Raw genomic sequence first — 25,684 nt, 5'->3', positions numbered from 1 at the left:
TTAATTTTGTATCCTGCCACTTTACCAATTCATTGACTAGCTCTAATAGTTTTCTGGTGGCATCTTTAGGATTATCTACGTATAGTATCATGTCATCTGCAAAGAGTGACAGTTTTACTTCTTTTCCAATTTGTATTCCATTTACTTCTTTTTCTTCTCTGATTGCCGTGGCTAGGACTTCCAAAACTTTGTTGAATAATAGTGGCGAGAGTGGCATCCTTGTCTTGTTCCTGATCTTAGAGGAAATGCTTTCAGTTTTTCACCATTGAGAATGATGTTTGTTGTGGGTTTGTCATATATGGCCTTTATTATGTTGAGGTAGGTGCCCTCTTTGCCCACTTTCTGGAAGTTTTTAATCATAAATGGTGTTGAATTTTATCAAAAGTTTTTTTGCATCTATTGAGATGATCATATGGTTTATATTCTTCACTTTGTTACTATCGTGTATCACATTGATTGATTTGTGTATATTGAAGAATCCTTGCATCCTTGGGATAAATCCCTCTTGATCATGGTGTATGATCCTTTTTTTGTTTGTTTTTTTTTGTTTTGCGGTACGTGGGCCTCTCACTGTTGTGGCCTCTCCCGTTGTGGAGCACAGGCTCTTGATGTGCAAGCCCAGCGGCCATGGCTCACGGGCCCAGCTGCTCTGCGGCATGTGGGATTTTCCCATACCAGGGCACGAACCCATGTCCCCTGCATCGGCAGGCGGACTCTCAACCACTGCACCACCAGGGAAGCCCTTATGATCCTTTTAATGTGTTGCTAGATTCTGTTTTGCTAGGATTTTTGCATCTGTATTCATCAGTGATATTGGTCTGTAGTTTTCTTTTTTTGTGGTATCTTTGTCTGGTTTTGGTATCAGGGTGATTGTGCCCTCATAGAATGGGTTTGGGAGTGTTCCTCCCTCTGCAATTTTTGGGAAGATTTTGAGAAGGATGGGTGTTAGCTTTTCTCTAAATGTTTAACAGAATTCACCTGTGAAACCATCTGGTCCTGGACTTTTGTTTGTTGGAAGATTTTTAATCACAGTTTCAATTTCATTACAGCTTCAATTTCATTGCTTGGTCCATTCATATTTTCTATTTCTTCCTGGTTCAGTCTTGGAAGGTTATACTTTTCTGAGAATTTTGTCCATTTCTGCCAGGTTGTCCATTTTATTGGCATAGAGTTGCTTGTAGTTGTCTCTTATGATGCTTTATATTTCTGTGGTGTCTGTTGTAACTTCTCCTTTTTCATTTCTGATTTTATTGATTTGAGTCCTCTCCCTCTTTTTCTTGATGAGTCTGCCTAAAGGTTTATCAACTTTGTCTTCTCAAAGAACAGCTTTTAGTTTTATTGATCTTTGCTATTGTTTTCTTTGTTTCTATTTCATTTACTTCTGCTCTGATCTTTATGATTTCGTTCCTTCTATTAACTTTCAGTTTTCTTTGTTCTTCTTTCTCTAGTTCCTTTAGGTGTAAGGTTAGATTGTTTATTTGAGATTTTTCTTGTTTCTTGAGGTAGACTTGTACTGCTACAAACTTCCCTCTTAGAACTACTTTTGCTGCATCCCATAGGTTTTATATCGTCCTGTTTTCATTGTCATTTGTGTATAGGTATTTTTTTGATTTCTTCAGTGATCTCTTAGTTATTTAGTAATGTATTGTTTAGCCTCCATGTGTTGTGTTTTTTATGCTTTTTCCCCCCTGTAATTGATTTCTAATCTCATAGCATTGTGGTCGGAAAAATGCTTGATATGATTTCTGTTTTCTTAAATTTACCCAGGCTTGATTTGTGACCCAAGATGTGATCTATCCTGGAGAATGTGCCGTGTGCACTTGAGAAGAAAATGTAATCTGCTGTTTTCAGATGGCATATTCTATAAATATCAATTAAATCTATCTGGTCTATTGTGTCATTTAAAGCTTGTGTTTCCTTATTAATTTTCTGTCTGGATGATCTGTCCATTGGTTTAAGTGAGGTGTTAAAGTCCCCCACTATTATTATGTTACTGTCGATTTCCTCTTTTATAGCTGTTAGCATTTGCCTTATGTATTGAGGTGCTCCTATGTTGGGTGCATAAGGATGTAATTGTTATGTCTTCTTCTTGAATTGATCCCTTGGTCATTACATAGTGTCCTTCCTTTACTCCTGTAACGTTCTTTATTTTTAAGTCTATATTATCTGATATGAGTATTGCTACTCCAGCTTTCTTTTGATTTCCATTTGCATGGAATATCTTTTTCCATTCCCTCACTTTCAGTATGTGTGTGTTCCTAGGTCTGAAGTGGGTCTCTTGCAGACAGCATATATATGGGTCTTGTTTGTGTATCCATGCAGTGAGACTGTATCTTTTGGTTGGAGCATTTAATCCATTCACAATTAAGGTAATTATTGATATGTATGTTCCTATTACCATTCTCTCAGTTGTTCTGTGTTTGTTTTTTGTAGGTCCTTTTCTTCTCTTGTGTTTCCCACTTAGACAAGTTCCTTTAGCATTTGTTGTAGAGCTGGTTTGGTGGTGCTGAATTCTCTTACCTTTTGCTTGTCTGTAAAGCTTTTGATTTCTCTGTCGAATCTGAATGAGATCCTTGCCAGGTAGAGTAATCTTGGTTGTAGGTTCTTCCCTTTCATTGCTTTAAATATACGGTTTATACCTAGGTATACTGACCACTATGGAGAACAATATGGAGGTTCCTTAAGAAACTAAAAATAGAATTAACATATGACCCAGCAATCCCACTCCTGGGCATATACCCAGAGAAAACCATATTTCAAAAATACACATGGACCCCAATGTTCATTGAAGCACTATTTACAATAGCCAGGTAATGGAAGCAACCTAAATGCCCATCGACCGAAGAATGGATAAAGAAGGTGTGGTACATATATATAATGGAATATTAGTCAGCCATAAAAAGGTTCGAAATTGGGTCATTTGTAGAGATGTGGATAGACCTAGAGACTGTAATACAGAGTGAAGTAGGTCAGAAAGAGAAAAACAGATATCATATATTAACACATATATGTGGAATCTAGAAAAATGGTACAGAGGAACCAGTTTGCAAGGCAGAAATAGAGACACAGATGTAGAGAACAAAAGTATGGACACCAAGCGGGGAAAGCGGGGTAGGGAGCGGGGGGATGGGATGAATTGGGAGATTGGGATTGACATATATACACTAATATGTATGAAATAGATAACTAATAAGAACCTGCTGTATAAAAAAATAAACATAATTAATTTTTTTAAATGCATGAAGTAAAGTTTCCAGGTACACCTAGCTGGTAAATGGAAAGACAGTATTCGAATCCAGGTTTATTAATTCCAGAACCCATATTTTAACCATTACAATGTTAAATGCCTACTAACTCTAACCTTGGTCAAGTTCCTACACTTTTCTCCTCTTCTTAGGTTATTGTGTGGATTATAGAAATTAGCATGTGTAAAACACTCAAGATGCTTCATACTAAGTAAGCTCTCAATAATTTATAACCTAGAAATTCGTATTTTTGTTTTAACAGTCAATTGTCTATTTGACAATTAGAAAAGGAGCAAAAATAATCTCTTATATTCATCCACAAATTTATATTTCTGGTATTCTCATTCCTTCCTATAATTCTAAATCTCTGTCTGGTATTTCTCTCTCTCTCTCTCTCTCTCTCTTTTTTAATTAATTAATTAAGTTTTTTGGGCTGCATTGGGTCTTTGTTGCTGTGTGCAAGTTTTCTCTAGTTACAGTGAGTGTGGATTACTCTTCGTTGCACGGGTTTCTCATTGCAGTGGCTTTCCTTTTGCGGAGCGTGGGATCTAGGCACGTAGGCTTCAGTAGATGTGGCACGCAGGCTCAGTAGTTGTGGCCCGTGAGCTGTAGAGCGCAGGCTCGGTAGTTGTGGCGCATGGGCGTAGTTGGTCCGCGGCATGTGGGATCTTCCCAGACCAGGGCTCAGACCCGTGTCCCCTGCATTAGTAGGCAGATTCTTAACCACTGCACCACCAGGGAAGTCCTGAATGTTTGGATCCTTTTACCAACCTCTCTCTCTCTATTTCTACTACCCTCCAGGCCTTGGCAAATACTTTTCTACTGTGTTTCTGAGAGCTTGACTATTTTTTAGATTCCACATATATTTGACACCATGCAATATTTATCTTTTCTCTGGCTTATTTCACTTAGCAGAATACACTTAAGATCCATCCATGTTGTCAAAAATGGCACAATTTCCTTTTTTCACATCTCTGAATTATATTCCATTATATATGTTTATCACACATCTTCTTTATCCATTCATCCGTTGATGAACACTTAAGTTGTTTCCGTACCTTGGCTATTGTGAATAATACTGCAATGAACATGGGAGTGCAGACATCTCTTTGATATCCTGTTTTCATTTCCTTTGGTTATATACCCAGATATGGGATTGTTGGATTATATCGTAGTTCTATTTTCAGTTTTTGAGAAACCTCCATACTCTTTTCCATAGCGGCTGCACCAATTTTCATTCCATAAAATTTTCTTTATTTTGCCTCCATTTTTGAAGGATACTTTTATAGAATACAGAATTGTAAATTTACAGGTTTTAAATTCTTTTTCAGTACTTTAAAGATGTCATTCCATTATTTCCAGCTTCCTTTGTTTCAAATAACTAGTCAAATGTATCTTTTTGTTGTTTCTCTGTATGTAATTTGTCTGTTTTTCTGGCTGTTTTTAAGACCATATCTTTGGTTTTCAGCAAATGTGCCTAGGTGTATAATTTATTCTATTTGGGATTTTGGTGAAGTTTTTAAATCTCTGTGTTAATGTTTTTCATCAAATTTGGAAAATTTTTGCCCTATATTCCTTCAGATATTTTTTTCTCCCTCATCTCCCTCTTCTTTCCTTCGAAGACTCTAAGGACATGTATGTTTGACCACTTGATGCTGTCACATAACATTAATGTTCTGCTCAATTTTTTCAATCTTTTGCTCTCTGTGCTTCAGTTTTATTTGTTTATTTAAAATATTTTTTGCAAATAAGTTATTTAACACTTTTTAATTAGTTCAATGGCACATGTTAGTACATTATTAATCCCTAGAATTATAGAAAATAATCAGGTTATGTACATTACTGTCTTCCTTTTAATTTAGGGTTTGTTTCCTAGGGCTAAAGATATTTGTTTCCCTTACCAATCAAGTAATCTGTGCTTCAGTTTTAAGAATTTCTATTCACCTCTCTTCTAGTTTTCTGATCCTTTATTCTGCATTCTTCAATCTGCTGTTGATCCCAACAATGCTTATAAAATTCCAGATATTATCTTTTTAAAATTCTAAGTGTAGCATTTGTTTTTTTATCAGAGTTTCCACATCCTTCCTGAAATGATCTATCTCTTCATCCATTTTCCTGAAGATCTGTTAATATATTTATCATCATTATTTTAAAGCTCTGACTACCAATTTCAGCATCAGAGCGATCTGTAGGTCTGTTTCTATTGACATCTTTCTTGACAATGGGTCACATTTTCCTGTGTTTAATAATTTTTAATAATTATTTAGTTTTTATGCACGTTAAATAATTTAAAAGTTTATATTGGGCATTGTGCATGATGATACGTTGTAGAGATTCTGTATTCTGCAGCTTCCTCTGAAGGGTATTGAGGGTCTTTTTTTAGCAGGCACTTAAATTACTGGTAGATCACTGTGATTATGTCAATATTTGGTTCTAATTTTGAGTTTTGTTGGGATGGATCTATTTCAGTTGGTTCTGAGATGTGATTCTTACTCGAATGTGTGGCCCTGCTGGGGTTTTAATAGAAAGTTCAAGCTGTTCGCCAATCCCCGTTAACTTACTAGGACTTGAATGTCAAGTCCTGTCCCCTCAGAACTAGGCAGATGTTGAAATCTGTGTTCTGCTCTTTCAGCCTTCCTGCATTTGATTTCCACTGGAAATGTTATATTCTTGCTTCTCATTTGTACAGTTCAGGCATTAGCTGAGAGTTGAAGTGCAGATTTGAGGTGATTGCTTCATTTGCAGAATTTCTGCCTTCAATTCCCATCTACTCTCGCGGCCCTGAATTCTGACTTTTGACTTCTCAGCACAGAAGGAGTTCTACTCTCTGATTGAGTTCTAGACCCCATACACTACATGGACTGGGGATTGCCCTAAAAAAAAGCCAGACAAGTGTATATCTGAACCAGTTTGTTACCCTTATTTCAAGGATCATTCGGCCTCCATTGTCTGCCTCCTTTGGGTTGCTTCTTAGTACCTCATGCTGTTGTGTTTTACACTTTGTCCAGAGTTTATAATTGCCAATGTCAGGAGGACTGTTTTGGTATATGTTACTCCGTTATTACCAAAAGCAAGAAGCATACATTCTTAATAAATTGTAACTATTAATCATCTTTTATCGATGGGTGCCATAATGTTAAATTTGGAGGGCATAGGACAACATCTGGCCAAAGAGAGTGTTTTCTAATTGTAAGCCATCATCATTAGAGGAATGGCTTAGAGCTTCTCAGAAGAGTGACAAAGAGCAGGAGACAACTACAGAAGAGGATATCACAGTACAAACAGAGCCCTACAGCAGCTTGAACTTCTGATAACCTGCTGTCACTTGCCCAGCGTCCACTGTAGCTCTCTGTAAAGTCCATCTTATAGCCAGATGTTGCTTCTGAAAGAGTCATTGTAAAGTTCATAAACTCAAGTAAAGACTTTTATTTCTGACCTGTTGTGACTAATATACTAATCATTGGGCAGAAAGAGAAATCAAAGAAAAATACAAGACTGATGAAATTAAGAAATAATGGTATTCTACATTGGAAAAAACTAAACTCACTGGCTGCAAATCACGTTCATATGCTCCTAATTCAGAAGGTTGGAGAAGATTGTATCACCTAATTGTGCTCATGTAAAACATGTGGAATATCACCTACTCATGGCATTCTATCTAACGTTTTAGGCTATGGTTGCCTTTAAATGTAAATTAATACTGACATGGAAAACTACAGCCAGAAAAAGAAAGATCACCAATATTTATCAAATGCCTATCATAAAAAACCTATGCAGAGTACCTAAAACACTGACTGTTCTAAAAATTATAAATGCAATCAAAACTTTGTGAAAAATAACTAAACAGATAAAAGTTTAAGGAGCATTACAACTTGAACGAGAATTAGAACTTGGAAAGTAAGAGGAGCAACTCATAGGAAAGGGGGACAGTACCCCGATATGGGGATAAACATAATCAAAATCTGGGAAACAAAATGGCATGAGACAAGAGAGAAGGTCAGTTTAATTGGGGTGATGGATACATGGGAAGACAGGAGACTGAGTTCATAAAGTGGGGTCAGGTAAGGGTAGAGAGTGTCAAATAATAGGGGGAGGAGTTTGATCTTGCCAATAGCACATTTTCCAAGTCTAGAAAATAGTAGATGGAAAATATTATTCTTAATATTATACATTCAATTTTACTTGGTATTTTTTTTCTTAATAAAAAAGAAAAAACATGATATGCTTAAGCAACAGAGGAAAAAGACAGATGCTATACTTAATGTGAGCTTAATTACTATGATAATAATGCAGAGAATGATTACAATGAAATACTAAGGGGAAGGCCTTTTGCACAGCGTAAATTCTTGCATTTAATGCTTTTAGGAGCATATTTCCATTGTGGTGTAGTCAGATACTTTTAAAAGCCATTTTATGCAGCACACGCTGAAGGTGATGTGAAAGGGACATCTATTTTATGTACTGGATTGTACAAGTTCACCTTTTGTGAATTCCTTTATTCAGCCAACCATTTATTATTTAATCAATATGAATTGAGCATCTATTCAATATAACATCCAGGCATTATTCTAGGCACGGGGCAAAGCAGATGATGAGTTTCTTCCTCCACGGAGCCTACGTCCTAAGGCTTTCTCCTTACTCTGCTCTCTCTGCCACCCTGAGGCCACAGGCTTGCTGTCCACTTTTGTGCCTTCAGATTGATACACAACCCAGCCTGTTTCAATTTGAAACCTCAGCTTCTCTGTCTTCTCTCCTCTTGTCTGTCTTTCTTAGTTTTGTATAATATTAGAGAACTTCCAGAGTAAGACCTAGGCTCTCAGAGGTACTCCTTTTACATCTTAGCCTTCCTGAAGAACAGTTCCAAGTTGGTCTCAAGCCCAAGACCTTGTTAGGGGTTGGGAAAAATCACTGGAAATTAACCTATTTTATTCTGAACAAACCATTGATGATGTTGGTTAACAGATTCTATTTTAAGACATAGTAAAGATTTTCTATGACATATGTAGCATAATGTCCCACAAAGTTTTCCCTCAGCCCATTAACTTAGTGCCCATATTATCTCCTTTGTTGAAATAAAGCAACAACCAGAGAGCCATCATGCAATTTTATTGTTTTATTTCTCTTTCATAGGAGGAACAGATAATGATAAAATGAATCCTAATGTTCTCTGAATTAAATTATTTCTTGAAGCTGCAAATTTTAATATAACACTGCACAACTCCAATTCAAGATAGATCCCAAAGTGATAGAAGGTATCATTGCACTTTGATCTTCTTGTATTCTGGTATATCAGTGACCACACGTACATTTCAAGAGAAGCTCTGAGCCAGTAGAGTCCAGTGCTGAAAGCAGAGCAGGTGACTCATGGCTTATGAACCTATTCTTTCCTGGCTTGATTTTTAGAAATCAGTTTTATCTTGGGCTGACTATACTGATATCCACAATGTCAAACATTTCAGTACCTTGCCTGTAGACTTCCAAGCACAGTGAAAAAAATGAATTCACATAGTGTTCATTGACAGGACATAATATTTAACCCATTCAGTGGATTTTCTATTGATAGTGGCAAAGAAGTTTTCATGGCAAAAAGAAACCTGCATGCGGAACTTCCCTGGTGGTGCAGTGGTTAAATACTGCCTGCCAATGCATGGGACAAGGGCTCGAGCCCTGGTCCGGGAAGATCCCACATGCTGCGGAGCAACTAAGCCCGTGTGCCACAACTACTGAGCCTCCACTCTAGAGCCCGCAAGCCACAACTACTGAGCCCACGTGCCACAACTACTGAAGTCCGTGTGCCCTTGAGCCCATGCTCTGCAACAAGAGAAGCCACTGCAATGAGAAGCCTGTGCTCCGCAACGAAGAGTAGCCCCCGCTCACCGCAACTAGAGAAAGCCTGTGTGCAACAACGAAGATCCAACACAGCCAAAAATAAATTTTTAAAAAAACCCTGCATGTAACTATGTTAATTTAGTTGAAATTCTTAAGTTTCATAAAAATAAGTAATAGTGGACATACCAAGAAAAATATTTATGAGAATGGCAAATTGTATTTCACTTTCATTGTTAAAAAAAGGATAGTTTCTGCTATAAATGAAGAACACATTCCAGAGTAAAACGTCTGAGTGGAACATTTAACATCTTCTGAATCTTAGCTAATAGAACAACTTTTAAATTTGTTTTTCATGGTGGGCCTTATTTTCCCCTTTATATCCAGGATCTATAAAAACATTCAACTGTATAGTTAACAGTAAGATTTTGTGTACTTTATTTTTTATTGAAATATAGTTGATGTACAATATTATGTTAGTTTCAGGTGTACTACATAATGATTTGATATTTACATACATTATGAAATGATCACCACAATTAGTCTAGTAACCATTGTCTGAATACAAAGTATTTACAATATTACTCTCCATATTCCTTATGCTGTATATTACATCCCCATGAATTATTTATTATATAACTGGAGGTCTGTACTTCGTAATTCCCTTTCCCTATTTCCCCACCCTTAACCTCCTTCCTTCTGGCAACTACTCATTTGTTTTCTGTATCTATGAGTCTGTTTTCATTTTGTTCTGTTTGTTTGTTTTGTTTTTTAGACTCCACAAGTGAGAGCATGTGGTATTTGTCTTTCTCTGACTTATTTCACTTAGTGTGATACATACTAGATCCACCCATGTTATCACAAATGGCAAGAGTTCATTTTCTTTTATGGCTGAGTAATACTCCATTGTATATATATAACACATCTTTAACCATTTGTCTGTTTTTCAACACTTAGGTTACTTCCATATCTTGGCTACTGTAAATAATGCTGCAATGAACATTGGAGTGCATATATATTTTCAAATTAGTATTTTTGTTTTCTTTGGGTAAATACCCAGAGAGAAATTGCTGGATCATATGGAAGTTCTATTCTTAAATTGTTGAGGAACCTCAATACTGTTTTCCATAGTGGCTGCACCAAGTTATAATTGCACAAACAGTGTGTGAGGGGTTCCCTTTCTCCATAGTTGACAATACTTGTTATTTGCTGTCTTTTTTATAATAGCCATTCTGACAGGTGTGAGGTGACATCTCATTGTGGTTTTGATTTGCATTTCCCTGATGATTAGTGATACTGAGCATCTTTTCATGTGCCTGTTGATGATCTGTACGTCTTCTTTGGAAAAATGTCTATTCAGTTCCCTCCGTCTATTTTGTAAGCAGGTTGTTTGTTTGTTTGATGTTGTGTTGTCTGAGTTCATTGTATATTTTGGATATTAATCCCTTAGCAGATACATTGCTTGAAAATATCTTCTCCAATTCAGTAGGCTGTCTTTTCATTTTCTTAATAGTTTCCTTCACTGTGCAAAAACATTTTAGTTTGATGTAGTCCTATTTCTTTATTTTTGCTTTTGTTTCCCGTACCTGAGGAGACATATCAAAAAAAAAAAAAATGCTAGACTGATGTCAAAGAGCTTACTGCCTACGCTTTCTTCTAGGAGTTTTATAGTTTCAGGTCTTACATTTAAGTGTTTAATCCATTTTGAGTTTTTGTTTATATATGTTGTGAGAAAGTAGTCCAATTTGATTATTTGGCATGTATCTGCCTAGTTTTTCCAACACCATTTATTGAAGAGACTGTCTTTTCCCCATTGTATATTCTTGTCTTCTTTGTCAATGATTAATTGACCACGTAAGTATGGGTTCATTTCTGGGCTGTTTATTCTGTCCCATTAATCTATGTAAATATAGTACTGTGCCAATACTACACTATTTAGATTACTATAATTGGATAGTATAGTTTAAAATCAGAAAGCATGATACCTCCTGCTTTGCTCTTCTTTCTCAAGATTGCTTTGGTTATTCAGGGTTTTTTGTGTTTCCAAACAAATTTTAGAATTATTTATTCTAGTTCTGTGAAAAACACCATTAGTATTTTGATAAGGATTGCAATGAATCTGTAGATTACCTTGGGTAGTACAGTCTTTTTTAACAATATTAATTCTTCCAATCCACATGTTTTGTATATCTTTCCATTTGCTTCTATAGTCTTCATTTTATTTCATCAGTGTCTTTTCCAAGTATGGGTCTTTTACCTCCTGTGTTAGATTTATTCCTAGGCATTTTATTCTTTTTGATGCAATTGTAAATGGGATTGTTTTATTAATTTCTCTTTCTGACAGTTCATTGTCAAGCTATAGAAACTTAACAGATTTCTGTACATTAATTTTGTATCCTGAAATTTTACTGAATTCATTTATTAGTTCTAATGGCTTTTTTGATGGTGTCTTTAGGATTTTCTGTATATAGTATCATGTCATCTGCAAATAGTGATATTTTTAATTTTTCCTTTCCAATTTGGATTCTACCACTTGGTCTTCCAGTTCACTGGTCTGTTTTTCTGTATCATCTAATTTACTGTTGATTCATTCTAGTGTATTTTTTATTTCATTTTTGTATTCTTCAGTTCTGCTTAGTTCTTCTTTATATTTTCTAACTGTTTGTTAAACTTCTTATTGTGTTCATCCATTCTTTTTCTGAGTTCATTGAGCATTTTTATAATCATTACCTTGAACATTTTTTAATATAAATTTATTTATTTATTTGTTTGTTTGTTTGTTTATTTATTTATTTATGTCTGCTTTGGGTCTTCATTACTGTGCGTGGGCTTTCTCTAGTTGCGGTGAGCAAGGGCTACTCTTCGTTGTTGTGTGCGGGCTTCTCATTGTGGTGGCTTCTCTTGTTGCAGAGCATGGGCTCTAGGCACGTGGGCTTCAATAGTTGTGGCACGCAGACTCGGTAGTTGTAGCTCATGGGCTCTAGCATGCAGGTTCTGTAGTTGTGGCACATGGGTTTAGTTGCTCTGTGGCATGTGGGATCTTCCCGGACCAGGGCTCGAACCCGTGTCCCCTGCATTGGCAGGCGGATTCTTAACCACTGCACCACCAGGGAAGTCCACCTTGAACTCTTTATCAAATAGACTGCCTATCTCCATTTCACTTAGTTCTTCTGCATTTTTAAGTGTTCCTTTGTTTGGAACATATTCCTCTGTCTCCTCATTTTCCCTAGTTCTCTGTGTTTATTTCTATGTATTAAGTAGGTCAGTTATGTTTCCCAATCTTGGAGAAGTGGCCTTATGTAAGAGACATCTTATAGGGCTGAGCAGCATACTGCACTCTGGTCACCAGAGCTATATGCTCTAGGGGTGCCTCCTATGTGGGCTGCATTGGCCTTTCTGTTATGGTAGGGCTGATTACTGTGGGTACCCTGCTAGGCAGGGCTGGCCCCTGGGCCAGTTGGCTTCCAGGCCCTGCCTTGTGTTGAGGCTGCTAGCCCACCGGTGGGTGGGGCCATGTCCCAAGGTGGCTGGCCGTGAGGCCTGGCAGGGACCTGGGGCTGGTCTCGGCCTGCTGTTAGGTGGGGCTGGGTCAGGGTGGCCAGCTATAGAGGGTGTGGGGGGGCCTGGGGTTTGTGCTGGCCTACAGCTGGGTGGGTAAATCCCTGGTGCTAATTGTCTAGAGGGAGGACTCCAAAATGGCACTTGTTAGTGTCCTTGTGGCAGAATGAACTCCTCAAAATGGCTGCTGCCAGGAGCTCCATCTTCAGGTAGAGTCCCAGTTGCCCATGGCATCTCTGGGAGGCTCTCCAAGATCAGCAAGTGGGTCTGATCCAGGGTCCTTTCAAATTACTGCCTCTGCACGGGTACTAGGAGTGTATGAGTATTTGCATGCACCCTTTAAGAGTGGAGTCTCTGTTTCCTACAACCCTCTGCCTCTCCCACATGCAAGCCTCAGTAGGCTTCAAAGGCAAATGTCTAGACCTCGTCTTCCCAGTGCAGGACCCCTGAGCTAAGGACCCCAATGTGGGGCTCGAAGCACTCGTCCCTTGCAGAGAAGTTCTGATTAGCCTCCCATTTGGGGGTCTCCTACTCAGGGTTGTGGGTCTTGACTAACCTGTCAACTCTGCTCCACCTACATGTCTTGTTGTGGTTCCTTCTTTACATCTTTAGTTGTGGAAAAATCTTTTCTGCTAGACTTCAGGTAGTTCTCATATAGTTGCTCCATAAATAGTTGTAATTAGTGTGTTTATGGGAAGAGGTGGGTTCAGGGTCTTCTTACTCCACCATCTTGGCCACCCCTCCTCGTGCACGTAAAAATACATTAAGTTGAGAGATCTCATGTTAAGTGTTCTTAACAAAACAAAGCAAAACAAAAAACCCAACCACAATAACAACACAAAAGAACACAAAGAAATTTTGTGATGAGGTGATGAATATATTCAGGACCTAGGTTGTGGTGATCACAGGTGTATACACATGTCCAAACTCATCAAGATATATACATTAAATATGTGCAATTCTTTGTATGTCAATTCTATCTCAATAAAGCTAAAAAAATGCAACTTCATTTAAGTCTACCTGACTTGATCAAATGGTAAATTTGTTATTCAGTAAAGACAGTAGAGATGACTGAGGATTCCTCATTATGGAAAGCTCTTAGAACCCTCAAACTCTTATTCTCCAATTTCAGATCTCAAGCTACCTCAATTCTGTCTTGCTGGCATGAGTGGGACACAGGAAGCCTGAAAATATAGTCAGCATTTGCAGGATGGCATGTCTTCCATTAGTGCAGCCTAACTCATAAAATATTTCATAAGTATGAATCCAGTGGAATTAAGAAGGGGAAGTTAGATATATAAATATAGTGGACCCATATTGTGTTGTCTGACCTCCCTTCTCTGGGATTCATCCTTTACCTTCATCCATTCAGTCACAGGAGAAGCAGGTTTCTGACAGCTATTATGAAATGTCCAACAGACTTTAGTTTTACTGGTCCAGGGGTTGGTACCTGAAATCAGCTGAGCCTATCAAACTCCTTTTCTTGGCAATTTTGAATGGAGTCCAAGAGAATCCTACCTCAATCTAGGCTGCTGAAAGAAGATGTAAACACTGGGTCATGTTTTCTGCCACATAGATCAGGGAGCAAAAAAATAGTTTGGAAAGACAGAGCGAGAGAAAGAGAAGCAGAAAGATGGTAAGAAAACTTTGGCAGGGAGTTGAGGGCTTTATGACTATCCCCTTTCTGGCATGAATGCCCATAATATTTTTTCCCCAGTAACCATATAATAAATCCCTTTTTAAACTTAACTATGTCAAGTTGATTTATATGATTTGAACCTAAAAGCCCTAACTAATACAAGGAGAAAAGTTAATCCTAAAACAAAATTTCAAATACATTTAAAGAATTCATTAGCTATGTCCATTTTTCCTCTTCATGTCCCAGACTTGCTAAGTCCTTCTTGACTTAATATGTCCTTCCTTCTGCTTGTAATGCCTCCCCTTTTCTACCTAACCATTAAAATCTGGGTCAAACTTGAGGTATTCCAGGAAGTCATCATGACTTAACCCAATCGATCTGGTTTCTTTTTAATTCTGTTTCTGACATCTCTCTACAGTCTGGAGACCACAATATATTATTTTGTATGTGTTTAAGTACTGCCTTAAAATTATTCTTAAGTTGTTTTTTGTGCTAATATTTTTTCTCCAAAGTGATAAATTATTTGACCAAAGAGATAAAATATTTTACTCCATATTTTATATTTAACTTTAAATAACTACAGTACTGTGAATTGTATACCACAGGTGTCCCTAAGGATATGTGAACTGTCTCTAGCACATCCTAAATGAGTCATCAAAATCTTAATTTTATAATACTAGAAGCAAACATTTGAAAACTATTGACTTAAAGCAAATAAGACAGTGATGACATCTGGAAAGGCCAAAATATTAACCTTCTAAAGTTTACCTGTGATGCATTACTTCACTCATAGATTTCCATTTCTAAATCAGAAGCAATGCAGAGTTCTAATGCAAATTCTTTTATGCATAATATATTTGAATGACTAACCACAGAAGTCCCTCCTTCTAAATTAAACAAACCAAAGTGCAGCTCTCTTAAAAGTCTAGTGTATTGGATTCGTTTTTCCATGCCTAACTCATCAATAGATGCAGTCAATGAAAAACTCTGTAGAATGAGCACACATCAAAACTATGAAGATGATGGATGAGTCATCACAACCTCTGTAAAAGTGTTTGAGAAAAAGTATAGGGGAAATTTTTTTAGATTCTACTTTATCATCTACTGTGGGTCATTAAAAAAGATATCATCCCCTACTGATGAGACTATTCTTTAATTTTTGTCCTAAGACATTAAAAAATGTATCAGTAATTAGGGAATAATGTAAACTCTCTCTCAGGATATTTAATCTTTTCAGAGGGTCAGGAAGAAGCTATCATTTAAAGCTGAAATACAGAAATTTTCTCTGAGTCTCAATTTTTATATTGTTCCGTGCCCTGAAGCTACTGGGATGAGAACATTTTTGCAAATCTAAAATAAATAACTGGAGTAGGTCTGTTACTCACAGAAAAACACAGCGTGTTTACATGAATACCTCTTCTACTTGATTCCTTTGACCTGAGAACTTGAGTGAAACTCAGAAAAAGCTGCCAAGTTCCAAAGCTGGGAACAGACCCAGCCCAGTATGATTTTTATTCTCTTCCTCTAACTACCTAGAAACATTATCTCAAGTAGATAGGTGTTAAAAATTTACAATTCCATTTCTACCCATCAATATTTGTGATACTTTGGAGCTTGCATACACACTAAGAATGACAAGTTACTCTGTTTTAATCATCTGTTAGGTGTGAACAGATTAAATACAACTGATCTTCTTGCTGTTTTGGCCTAGTTCTCTATCTCCACCTTCTCAAATCTAATTCTTGGATTTTTATCCCATGTTTGCCTTTGCCCCAACATATTTTGCTTTGTCAAATATGCTTCTGCTTAAACTTGCAGTCTACTAGTTTTCCCCCAGCTGTGGCCCTGATTGGATGGCATCTCTTGTCCTCTCTCAGGTCAAAGGGCCTTTGGAAGACTTGTCTGGTTAGGAAATGCCAGTAGGGAGCAGGCAAGGGTATCACCTGAGGAAGGGCTATAGAAGATCAGTGGAGGAGCCATGCTGGCACTGGGTTCTTCTCTCCATACCTCCTCCTTTATTGCAGCTACCCTGATCCCTCCAAGGCCTCTCTTCTTTCATGGAGTCTGCTCAATGACCACCGTACCCACTGGTGTGTCAACTGTTCCTTCTTCTAGTCTTACCTCAATACATTTGATTTCACAATCAACAAAGTAGACACCCTTGCTGTCTGACTCAGAGAGTACTTGACTATTTTTTTACAATAGCAATTCATTACTCTTCCCAAATTACAGACCTATTCACTAACTGGACATCCACCAAAAGGCTCACCTGGGTCTTACTTGACCAACCATAAATTAAGAGTCTCCAGGCAAGGTTTCACATGAGGAGCCATGGAGTTTTTAAGCAAAGCCAATCCACTGCAGTCTAGCAACTCTTAGTCAACATTCAGAAAAATCTCTCAAAGATATTTGTCCTCCTTTCAAGAATAAAGCCCCCAAACACTCAGTATTCAATTCCCCTCTCCCTTCCTCTCTGACTCTCCTTATCTTAACCTATGTCATGAAAAGGTCATGAAAATTTAGACATTTCTTGTGGTATACTTTTGGCTTAGGGTCACAGTAAGCTATAATGATGAACATGTAAATATCAGATCTTAAAATAATCCAAATAAGCAAAATGTAACTTTGGCTCCATAAACAACATCTCTTTTCTTTTTTCTTCTTTGATATCTTGTTAGGTTGACCCATACTGCAGCCTCGTTTCAGCTGAATTTTTTTTCCTCATTGGTTTTATTGTTCCCATATTTTTTGAAAGATCTGCCATATTTTAGTATATGTTGGATTTCAAATTTTTAAAAAACAAAATTATCTAATTTGTTCTTTTGATAAAGTTTTGAGCTATCATGCCTGTAATAAATTTTTTCCCATGTGGGTCATTACACTCTTTGTAATAGGAAGAAATAACTTTCAGATGTAGGGAGCCTTTGGAATGAAAGTTTGAGTCTTTTAGAAATTCAGATAGCCCCAACTTTTGGATGCAAACAAAATACAGAGACTTGAAAATGTCTGTGACTCGTAACAGGAATGTGCCCTTTCATCCAAAGAATTGTTCGGCATTTAAAAAATGCTAGTGAGAATGCAAAATGGTACAGCCATTTTGGAAGACAGTTTGGTGGTTTCTTACAAAACTAAACATACTCTTATCATACCATCTAGCAACTGTCCTCCTTGGTATTTACCCAAATGAATTGAAACCTTATGTCCCTACAAAAACCCACACACAAATGTTGATAGCCGGTCAGTTCATTTGGAACTGAACTGCCAAAATTTGGAAGCAACTAAGATGTCCTTCAATAGGGGACTCTATAAACAGTCTGGGGTGTCGCCACACAATGGAAAATTATTCAGCAATAAAAAGAAATGAGCTATCAAGCCACAAAAAGACGTGGAGGAAACTTAAATGCATATTACTTACTGTAAGAAGCCAATCTGAAAAGGCTACATACTGTATGATTCCAACTATATGAAATTCTGGAAAAGACTATAAGACAGTAAAAGTTTGCTAGGAATTCAGAGGAAGGGAAGGAGGAATGAAAAGATAGAGCACAGAGGAGTTTTAGGAAAGTGGAATTATTGCTATATATCCTGCAATGGTGAATACATGTCATCATATATTTGTCCCAACGCATAGAATGTACAAAAAGAAGAATGAACCCTAATGTAAACCATGCAATTTAGTGAAGAATAATATATCAATATTGGCTCATTAATTGCAACAAATATACCAGAGTAATGCAAGTTGTTAATAGCAGGAGAAACTTTGGGGAGTGTGGGTGGAGTGGAGAATAAATGAGATCTCTCTGTACTTTCTGCTCAGCTTTTCTGTATGCCTAAAACTGCTTTAAAAAAATAAATTCTATTAATTTATATTTTTAAAAAATTTATTAAGTTAAAATAGAACAAAAATGAGCTTGCTTCTTCTGGACTATGACAGGGTAAGAAAGGCTGAAGGGCTTTCAATGGCAGTTTTGGTAACTTCATGGACCTTTGATAAAATGGTGGACAAAACAAACATGAATCAGTAAGTGATCTCAGGTGCTCGGTGCTTTCCATACATCACCTCGTGAAGCCCTGTAAAGTGGGTGTTATATGAGGCCTTGAGGCTTCCAGAGAGTAAATAATTTGCTCAAGGCCACCATGACAGGAAATGACAAAGACACATTTCAAATCCAGGTCTTCCTGGTTGAAGGAAAAAAGGAGGCAGGTCCCCTTTCCACTCCTGAGTGTTGGGACAGGGATGCAATGAAGGGTCAGGGAAAAGGTTTTCACTATCCTGCAAAAAGCCCACCCTAGTTGTAACTTCATGGGCCTCAGAAATCAGCACCGCAGCAAGGCCTATGACTGCCCTGTCCCCACCCCAATGGTCCCCTGCTGGGCGGGGTGCCACTGGGATTTGAGGTGCCTCCTTAAGAAAGCTGTGAGCTCCTGAGTCAGAAGGAAAACGCAGTAGGGAGAGAATACTTATGCAGAAGGCCTGTGTAGAAGACCCGGCATTAATATTATATAATACAGAAAATACTTGCAATATCCTTTATGATCCTCTGAGGATATTTTTATTACAATTATGGGGAACAGCCCTTGAAAGGTAACGCCTGCACTTCCCAATTTACCCAAAGAGCTACCGTACTCTTTTCTTTACTTCTGCTCTTGCATGGAAAAAAAAAAAAAAATTTCCAGGGCTTACATATTACCTTTGCTAATTTTGAAAGAGAAGGAAAACCTTGCAGAATCAAAAGCTCAAATAGCTCACTTTAAAAGCACTTGAGAACAAGAGAAAGTTTTATGTGATTACATTAATAGCAGCGACAAATGCATGTAAAACACTTAACCATGGTCTGTGATGCAAAGAAAACCCATTTAGGTGTCATTCATCTTTTTCCCATTAGTACAATGAGTACTCCCTGCTTTATCTTTTTCTCAGACAACACTTGAATTAGAATGCTACATTGTTCCAGAAGCTGGCATCGTAACTTCTCTCTCTGGTGCCCTTTTATAAAAAAGGTTAAGACTCTGAAACCCAAAATATAAAACAAAATCTTTTTTTCCCTCCAATTCCATCTCTCTAAAAACATTGTTGGAAATACTTTCTCTTTGAAGAGACATAATTTTTATTTACCAATTTGTTATTTCTGGTACTTTTCCTCCAAAAGAAATAAAACTATGCAAAATACACTCTAACTCCTGATTCCAAACTCAGAATCCTGAACAGAAGGGACGTAGGGAGAGAAAAGAAATTAGTGATGTGGTGTGGAGAGATGAGGTTGGGGAAAGGCGGAGACAAAGGAAGAAAAGACAGAGGAATGAGAAATTGTTGCTCTGAACCTGTTTCCTACATGCCCTGAACCCAGCTTCCTGCAGTCATGGACTTTTGGAGCATGAAAACTTCCAGAAACATTAGCAATTGTCACCCACCCCCTACCCCACACACTCAAGTTGTACAGGTGAGAGAACCTGTATGCTGCAATGAAAATACAATTTTTTTTATTGATAGTCAGGAGACCTGTGTCTGACTGACCATGAACTTGGCAGGTCGCTTGACTACTCCAGCCTTCCTTTTACACCCTAGAGAGAGTAAAAGTTGGGCTTGAAGATTCCTTGTTCTTTTCATCTCTGGCTTATCTGAAAACCAGTCCTGGAGAAGCCACTTGTGCAGAGTCGTATAGCTAGTTAGAGGCAGAACCAGGCTAGATCTAAGGTCTCCTGAGGAACCATTAAGATTTTTATAGCTTCCTTTGGGTGGAGTGGTTTGTCAGGATGTTTATTCCGTGGGCTGATGCAGGCACCCATCATTCTGAGCTGTCCTGTGTTTCTCCAAACCTCTTGAAGGTTTTGTCCTGTTTTCAAATTTTCTTTGGCGGATCAAGTCAGCCTGTACAAGATATCCCAGTACGAGCAGCCTGGCTCATTTTTTACTTTGAAAGTGAGAAGCATAGAAAGAACAGTCTGTTTACTAAAGAGAGCAACGGGGCAGCACCTCACTTGAGCAAAAAGAGGAAATCAGGCAGGTAAGTGCAGCAGAGGGAGAGAACCAGACCCTCTGTCTCCCCAGGCCAACCTCATCCTGTCCCCTACAGCTGTACACAGGGGTTCTGGGACTCAGTGGACAGGAGGTCCAATGCTGGCTGTCTCTCTTCTCTGCCCTCCAGATACACATTTAAAGACTCCCAAAGGGATTTCTTGCAAACTTAAGTTTCTGATGTGGAAGGGAATGTTTCCAGATATTACAAAAAAAAAAAAAAAAAAAAAAAGCACAACAAGCTCCAGCATCACACAAAAGAAAAGACTTCAGCTTGAAACTTTGAAGAAATATTAAACAAGAGATAGAATTTTGGTTATGCCAGCTATGAATGCCTGTACTATAGGAGAGAACCTCATAAAACATATCAAGCCCAGGCAAAAATAAAACAAACAAAAATAGAATATCTTTTGAACTATGGCAGGCCCATAAATTCAGCTCCAAAATTACAAGCCAACACACACACCATATTGTACAACTGAGCCTGAAAAAGGGGAAATTAGTAGTAAACCAAAAAGCTTTTAAAAAGAACATAGTGAAGTAGAAAAAAAAGTCAGCATAAGTCCTATCTGGGAAGAAACAGCAACAAAATACGTGATTTTCCTTTTTAAAGATTCTGGACTGCATAGTACATCTGAGACTGCGAATGAGTCAGTTTGGGTGGGTAGGTTCAGTGTCTTTGACAAATAAGTTTTGCTTCTCACCAGGACATTTGGATACTACATAAATAGAAACCTTCTTTTCATCTCGAGAAGCATAAGGAAGTGCTTTCTCAGAGTGAATATTTTCCTCAAATCACTTGGAAAAGAGAAAGAACATTTATTTCCATGTTTCTCATATCTAGCAAACTCTATTGACCTTAGGTTGAACTTGAAAACATTGTTCTAGTGCAGCCACTCCATAAATTCCAAACTTGCCTTTCTTTACCATCTGTCCCTGGTCTTAGAAACATCATCTCCGGCAGTACCTCCCACATTTAAGAATGCTTTCTTCTTGTTTTGTGGAAGGTGGGGTAGGATCCCCTCTGGTGTAAATGCCAGTGTGTGAATTTGGGCTAATGCAACAGGGATGTTCGGCCAGCTTCACAACAGACCTCTGGTGGAAACAGGGGGTTTCGTGCTGGCTGATCAGGCTGTGGTTCTCAATGTTGAATATGACAGTCTGCCTCAGCAGCTACTTGTTAAATCAAGATGTTCTTTGTACATGGTGGAGCCTATAGCTCATACTTTCTGGAGAGAACAGAGAACCCTTCTTGACGCTTACGTGAGGCCCCAGGGCAGCGCCCACCGTGCCAGGATGCTGGGTTTCAGAAACGCTGAGCTACCCTCACATCCACCTTGTGTAGAAAGCAGTCGCAGGCGCAGCTCCCAGGCTTCCATGTCGCTAACCTCCTGTTGCAAAGCCCAAAGTTTGTGTGCAGGAGGTGGGTTATGTTTTCGGAAAATGATACTCTGTTCTCCAGTTGCTACCTGCTTCTTAGCGGCAGCATTCAGAGCCCTTCGAAATTTAAAATTCAAATTTGCCATTGACATCTGGTGTTGTTATTAGACTTGCTAATTTTGAAAGGGATGGGAGGGAAGATGAATATATATATGCCTTAAAGACTTCAAGGAATTGTCCGAAGGAAACAGATCAGGTGCTTGTGTGTTTCAACTATTTGTTCCTCCGCCACTCTTCTCTTTGAGTTTCTCTTACTTCGTCTCTGATCCACAGTTGGATCTAGAATACAGATCAGTATCCTTAGAAGGAAACTGAATAATTAAAGGTCATTCAATATACCGTCAGTCTTTTATATAACCTCCAAAGGAAAGGCACTTAGAGCTAACAATGCCATATGGTTCAATTCTGTAAAAGTAGAATTATCCTTGTAATCCTAGAATGTCATGCTCTCTACTCACCATAGGCCCTGATGCTTATACTTAAATAGTTGCCTTTATGTTTATTTGCCAGGGTATGTAATAGGGTGAACATTCGACGGCATTTTATTTCTTCAAATATTTGAAAATCTCAAATATTTGTACTTATCTTAATTGTCAAATGTATATATATGTAATTGGCAAATATATATATTTATTGCCAAATATATGTGATATATATTTGAGTTTTTTATATATATATATATTTCCTTTGAGTTTTATATATATATATATATATTTCCCCCTACAACGTACTCTGCTTTCAAAAGTATTTAGATTTTCTCTGTTTTCTTTCAGATCAAATCTTAAAAATAAGATACAATAACATTTGTTATTCACCTATTAAATATAGAGACTTCATGAATATTGAATATTCCATGGGCATGGTGTTGAACATAGAAATTCCACGGATTTTGTATGACCGCCCTTTCTTGCCTGCCTGTAGAAATGCTGGGAAAAGGTTGGGACTTACATATGCATATTTCTCCTCCTGGCGAATGTCTGGTTGAATAGAGCAGAAGGATTTCTTCACTATGGGGCTGGGAGCAGAAACTGAATGGTGGGGAAACTGGGATCTAAGCTGCCCTAACAAATCTGGATACTTTAACTCTGGGTTGGGCCATGTGCAGTAGAAATCTTCAATTTTACATTAGCTCTTGGTTCCTATATAGAGGGCTTCCAAATATTTTTCACATGATGCTACTCCTAGAAAATAAGAATATTTGCATCACAAACTTAAGAGTATTTGAGACATAGTTGAGGATCCTCTATGCTACAAGTGACTTACTCAAGGACTTGGGCCAACTCTGACCTTACCTGGCTGCCCAAGGGCTAAGCCTCCTAATTTTGCTGCCCACCAGTTGGAATCCAAGCCCTAACTGAGCAGGCCAGGCAGGTTACAGAGCAGGCTAGATTTGTTTTTTCTCCCATCTTGATCAATTCTATTCTATTATAGTACTATAAGTACTGAATCGATTTTATTCAGTACTATAAATATTGAATGAAATTCTAACAGACATTGTCACTGAACTTTTAGACGTCCCCCCTGTAATGATCAAAGCTATTTGAGGTATGAAACACAAATCTGGCAGCTGCATATCTGGAATTATGCTTATTTGTCTTAAAAATGTATCAAAGAGAAAAATGTATTATTTTTCATCTTTCCCTACAATTACTTCATGTCCTGGCTGTCCTGCACATCTTACCCAGGCTCGCCACCATTCAGAAATCATCCCTTTATTGGCCCCAGTTAAAACTTCCTTTCTCCGATAATTAAAGTAACTCAGATTAAGATGAGAATAAAGTCGCACTCCATCCGTTTAAGATTTTGTGACCATAAATCAATCTTTAATTATTGGAACCCACAGTGAAACAGCAGGTATTCTTAATTTCCTCACAAACTCTCCGGGACTCTCTTTCCTTATTTATTTCATTTTTCAGGGCGTAGAGTATAGGGAAGCAGTTTTTCTGTGCCAGAGAATCTCATGAGCTTCCCTCCCCTCTCTCCCTGGAATCCCTCCCTTTCTTCCCAGGTTCAGGAAGAAAAGGGTCACCAGTTTGAGAGCATATATATTGGCCCAGGGAGCTGAATTTGCAAAACCTAAGTCTGAGTTGGGTGAGAGGTGTTTCTGTTCTCAAATTGTCTTGAGAGGTTTACTTTGGGGCTAAAATCATCAGAGTATCTGAAAGCCCAGCTCTGTGCTCAAAAATGGAGACAGTGGTCATAATGTCATAATGTCAACCTGTCACAAAGCAGGTTGCCTCCTGCTCACAGCTGCTGCTGACTACTCCCCCACAAAGTGGCAGGATGGTGAGGGCCGCTGTGTGAGCTCATAGGAAAAATGGGCCTCAGAATCTGAAAGACTGGAGCTTAAATCTTGATTTGGCTACTTCCTAGAAGGGTGATTTTACATTGATTACTGAAGCACTCTGAATTGCCTCTGTCTCCTCATCTGTAAAATGGGCTACTAACCCCAGCTCAAAGAGGTTGATGTGCCAATGAAATGAGATGTGAAAGTTGCCGAGCACAGAGAATCCTATCTATAAGAACTAGTCTGAAATTAAATGGCTGATGCTAAACTGTGGTTTCTCTAAGACATTTCTTAGGCCTCCACCCGGCCACTTGGTTTTGAATTTTGATGTAGGGGAGTCTGGAGGGAACTATTTCTTTCCATCCCAGTCTTGGGAAGAGGGAAGAGATAAAGTAGGACTTGTCTCTACGTTCAGTCCGGCCTCAAATTCATAACATCAAGCCAGGCTTCCCCTAGAAGCCAGAAATCCCTGCAGGGCTGGTTCCACACTCCTGGACACTTGCTGTCTCAGAAGCAAAGCCCGGGGTCGAGAGCTTGGGGATGTCTGTTGATCCCTCTTGGCAGGACCCAATCTCTGTTCCTGCTGCACATTAGAATTCCATATGGAAATTTAAAAAATACTAGTAACAATCCTCTAATCCCAGAGATTCTGATTTAACAGGTCTGGATTAGGATCTGAGCAACAGTAATTTTTTAACTGCCTCAAGGGATCTTAATATATAGCCAGAGCTGAGGACCACTTCTCTAGTTATTGCAGATCTAAGTGACCTGAAGACGTTAGAGGTCAAGGTTGTAGTTGGAGACGTGTGATGATCTGATACTGGAGAACCCTCCCTTTCTCAGGTACTTCAAACATGGTGGCAAGGGCAAGAGAGAAGGAAATGGGGTAAAATGAGCTGCCCCTGGAGCAAGTCTTGGGCAATGATAAGCAGCATTTTCTTATGTGCTGTGGGTCCGAATTTTCCAAGTAGCTGTTGAATAAGAGAACACTGCAGATTTTTTACAACATAACTCCGGAAGCCACATTTAAGCTGATATCATTATGGACTTTTCAATCTCCTGCCCGCATTTAGTTCCTTTATTTCTGAATTGAGAAGTACTTAAAGTGTAATGACTTACTTGAATTGCTTGTTCTCTAATGGTGGTTACAGAGCTGTGCTCTTAAGCCCCTGCACATGGAGGATATTTTGATCAAGTCAGAAAGAGCAACATGAAAGCATTCAAATTATGGGAACAGAACCAAGATGTCTTGATTTCCAGTTCTCTCTATCAATTAAACCACATAATAAAACTCAGAGAGGGCTACTTCTCTCCTTGAAATAGTGAGATGAAGATGTTTTTCCTCTTTTGTTTTTACTGACGTGGAGCTCTGACCAGAGTAATGATCCCATTTTTTCCTGCCTTATCTGATGAAACTGTTTCTCAGCCAGTGAAATCCAGTTTCTACCTTCATTCTTGTGTATTCACACCCCCAATAAACTGAGGGTCCTTTTGCTAGGTACTATGGGCTTCCCCTCTCCTTCCCAGTGAAAAAAGCCTCACACTGAGTTAATCGTCATCTTAAGTATCTTAAGACAATAGAAACAATATCTACTGTCATATGAAATAACTTAGGAGCTACCTTAAGGACTATATCAAAACTAAAATAAATACTTCTGACTTAGATATCTGCA

Source organism: Hyperoodon ampullatus, assembly GCF_949752795.1.
Source record: "Hyperoodon ampullatus genome assembly, chromosome: 16".
In the NCBI taxonomy this organism is placed as follows: domain Eukaryota; kingdom Metazoa; phylum Chordata; class Mammalia; order Artiodactyla; family Ziphiidae; genus Hyperoodon; species Hyperoodon ampullatus.
The sequence above is the reverse complement of the archived record's forward strand: the minus strand, read 5'-3'. Positions refer to the sequence as shown.